Below are 4,501 nucleotides of genomic sequence, written 5' to 3'. Positions count from 1 at the left end.
AAAACAAAACCCTATTTTCGAGACTAACACGATGGCTAGACAGACTAATTCCGTTCCATTTCGTCATAGAACATAAACCGGGCGCAAAGTTCGGATTTGCAGATTATTTGTCGAGATACCAAAGCGAACCAAAGCCTATAAGTCGGTACGATAACTTATTCACCAGCGCTGAACAGAACTCTATAAGGAAATCCCTTGGTTTCAAGGTCAATTCTCAACCCTTGCTAAACAAAATTGGATTAAAACACAAGAAACTGGTTCTAATCAATCTAAACAGGACTCGTCCAATCAGAACCGCAAACGGGAAAGATGCACGCGCACAACAACAGAAGAGAGTCGTGTATAAGAAAACTGAACAATAAGAGTCAATCAATTTACAGACCGAATGCATCAACAAAATCCAACGGATATTCAGTGTGCACTATACATCGTCCCCCTGGAAGATGGTTCATTAAGCCTTATTTACAACAATTAGACAAAATGGATGAAAGTTCAGATTGCTCCTACCAGTCATCGAAATCGATTCAGAAGTAAATTCTTCAATCAGACTAGATGATAATCTTGATAGTAGTGTTGATACAACTGTTTCAAATCCAGAAATTGAAGCCGTTACTAAAACTACACGGGATTCAAAAAAAATATACGGTACTGTCCATTCATTCCAAATTTCCGGGTGAAATATTTCCAACTATAAACCCTAATCAACGTGTCATGTCATTTTTTTATTTTTTCAACGTGATTTTAAAATTTTAAAGAAATCTACAGCCTTAACTGAATTACTGAAATATTTAACTTGGAGTTGATCGCTTCAAACATACCTGCAGATATCAACTTACTTAAAGTGAAAAAAAGCCTTTCAAAAACAAACATGAAGGAGCTGATGAAGGTGGGGAAATACTGGGCTCAAAACGCTAATCATTTCTCAATCAAGAACGACTGTGTCATTTCTCTACCACTCCAAGTACCAATTCACTTTCACTTCTACCACCATGGAAAGTGAAATATGTTCGAGGCGGCGCGGGATGTGCAGTATCCATATATGTACCGCAGTCTAGCGGCGAAAGCAACGCAATGACAACAGTGCACTGATGCGGGTAAGAAATTAAAAACGTTGCTACCCAAGGGAGATGTCAGGAAGGATCCCCAACCATGGGAACCGAATGAACATTTACAGTTAGAGTTCTGGGGCCCCATAAGCTGTTTAAATGAACAGACAAAACATGTTCTGAATGAACAGAAAAAATAGATTGCGATGGACAGTTTTTCGAGGTGGCCATCGGCTATGGTTACTACGACCAACACGTCAGATAAAGTACTAAAACTTTTGGATAAGTATATCTACCAACGCGGAGTACCTCGAAGAATCCACGTTGACCAAGAGTTATTTTTTTTTGTCAAAAGCGCTTAAAAACTTCTGTAATAGCGAAGGCATCGAGCTAATATACTCCCCAGTAAACAATCAGCTGGGCACAGGTCCGGTAAGAGAACTAACGGAAGCCTCAAGAAGTTCGTACTCACCTATGCAACCGAAAAGGAGCATAATTATTTAGAGTGTATGGTTGATAAAGCGTTGGGCGCGCTACGTTTCAAAAATGCGACGACTAAACGGACGCCCTTTGAAGCACACCACGGCCGTGAAACGGATACCGTTTTACGTAATCTCACGAAAAAACGAAGTCTGAAAAATTTGAACTGGAGTAACGTCCATTAACAAAAATGTTAGTGTTCAGAAGAAAATGACTCGGAGATGAACACTGTAGCGTATCCAGAGCACTCGAACTGGGAGGAAAAGTCGGACATCGTGTACGCCCCAGCTCTAAAGAAGACACCCCTGATTCTGGATAGTGATCAGCAAATGAAAGTGGACGAAGGGGAGGTGACAAAGACCAAGCTGTCTCACCAAGGGAGTGGGATGACCGGAGATATCTACACTTGTACCACAAACCGAATGCTAAACCGGCATAAACTATTCAAAGCTAATGTAGTCTCTGAATCTAAGCAAACCGTCAAAATGAAAAACGGGTCTGTGCTTAGGAAAACTGCCGTAGCAGTGAAACCAAAACCTCCGAAAAAACGTAAGCCGGCGACAGTGACGAAGATGCTCGTAAGCGCGAAACGAGGAGTGAATCGATGCGGCCCAAAACTGTAAATATTAAACCATCAAAAAATGCCGAACTATCTGACAGCTCGGTCAGTGAGGATCATTAGTCATTGCATTCGCTACCATTACGACTACCAGTCGAACTTGCGGCGCGGGGGGAGGCAATCGCAGTTGGGTAAGAGACGAGTGGCACGATGACACAAGAGGGATGGTAAACGGGTGCTAAACTAAAGAGTACAAGAGCAAAACGGGGAAAGGAAAGCCAAAACAGACTAAGCAGTAGTCACTACATTTTACCTTTCGAAACACAGACCGAGAGTTCGGGGACGCGAAAAAAAGCGAGGCGACACAAACCGGTGGATAAGAGGGGAAGAGTAATGATCGAGTCAGTCGCTGAAAATATCCAGGGGCGGCAAACAAGTGGAAGTATCCAGGGGGGGGGGGGGGGTGGGGCAAAAAGTTTAACTCAAAAAACTCATAACCCAGGGAGAGGGGTGGCCATAAGTCTAAAACTCAAAATTTCTTCGTGTTGGTTAAAGGTTGCGTGCTCTTCATTATATTAAATCTAAAGTGGTATGTATTTAAATTTTACATCCGTAGGGAAATGTGAGGGGCTATATATTTAGATGTCAATCGTTTCAGTTGACACCTATCATGATTTATATTCTTGAGAATTTCTCATATCACTTCTAAGTGTTAGCTGGTACCTGCCCGTCAGTCAATCTAGGTCTGTCTAGTTGTTGACCTCTAATTCAGTGTCTGAATTCTATGTATTAGAATCAAGTTGAACTTAACCTTTACAATCGTACCGTTTTTATTTAACCTTGATAAAAGTATCAAAATGAAACTATTTAGCTTGCCTCAGTTCAATTTGAAACGATTTTGAGTCTGGATAACTTGCCACGCATAAATAGTTTGCGGAGTAAATTATAATATGAAAAAATTATTTCTGCAGCAAAAACGCACTTTTGTCTAGTGCAAGCACACTTGCTTGGCAATCCCAAGAATTGCGGATCGAAGCCCATACGCAATCAATTTTCCTAAAACCTGTCCGTACTAAAAAATCACTCCGGGTATATATGTTTCTCCTTTTCTTCGAAAGTCGGAAAAAAATTTAAATGAGAAATTATGACAGGTAATTTTTAACTACTGAAAACATAATTCAAACCTAATTTTGAAGCCTAAGTATGCAAAAGACAATGAGTAAAGATAATCTAATCCTTCCAGATTAAACAATTTTTCAAATTTTGTCAAACTTTTACGATTAAAAATTACCTTAAGTAGTCGGAGGCGAATAATTTTAATTAAATCCGAATCGAAGGATTTGATAAAACACAACTTGAAATAGTTTCTTTCCTAACAAAAAAGAATTTTAGCTCAGGGTCGTTTGATCCCATCAGATAAGCCGGTGGTCTCTATGCTTTCTGAGAATGTCCGTCCAAACTTTTTGAGAATTTTCTCCAACATATGGACCCCAGTTTGGAAGAACCTAGTTTTCCTTGTTTTTCGTTGCTGAAATGCTTTGACATCAACTGCGATTTACTCGGATTTTTTTCTCAAGTACTTAGCTTCTTGCTAAATTTAATTGTTGCCACCCTTAAAAGAGGGTAGGAACTCTATTTTTAGGTTAAACTTAATTTCTTTTATATTCGACCTTTTTCTAGCAAAATCAGGTCCCAAAGTTTTTTAAACTGGTTTGTGTGATGTATCATAAAAAACCCGATAAGTTGTGATTCGAACATATTGCAATTATTTCAAACGAATATTCATTATTGAGAGAAACCGGTTCGATTTTTTTGCTTTTAAATCTAACTTTGAACAATTAAGTTGAGCGCTTGTCGTCAGAAAAAAAATTGAGCAAATTCTCTTCCATTAATTAGAAAAGCTTTCAATAAATTTTGTTATTTTATGTAGGTTTATTTTATTTTTATTCTTTCGGAGACAACTGTTATCGATTTTGAGTTTTCCTTGAAGTTTGAAGCTTTCGTCTGACCTCTCATTATTCACTCAGTTTTTGACCTCGCTTTCGTCTGACCTCTCATTTTTGAAAATTGGTTATGGTAGGTTTATTGATTATGGTAGATTGATTATGGTGGTAACTTTTCATGCTACGTGCACAGCAATCGGCTATTGTTGTTTAATTGAGGACTTTTTTGTAATGCGCAGACTATAGGAAAATAATATGCGACCAGTTTGAAAAAAGTAGCCTTCCAAACGTTGCTTTTGAAAAAGTTGGTTTCGAACGCTGCTTTTTGAAAAGATGCACCACCCATGCTAAAAATTCTGAAATTCCTTCTGCTAATTGCGTTTCAAAACTCGTGATCAGGCTAAGAATTCCTGTGTGACTGCGATTAAAAATCAACCTTTTTCAGAGAACATTTAATTTTTTTGATACTTTCT

Source organism: Symsagittifera roscoffensis, chromosome 4, assembly GCF_963678635.1.
Source record: "Symsagittifera roscoffensis chromosome 4, txSymRosc1.1, whole genome shotgun sequence".
In the NCBI taxonomy this organism is placed as follows: Eukaryota; Metazoa; Xenacoelomorpha; order Acoela; family Convolutidae; genus Symsagittifera; species Symsagittifera roscoffensis.
Note: the sequence above shows the minus strand (reverse complement) of the source record.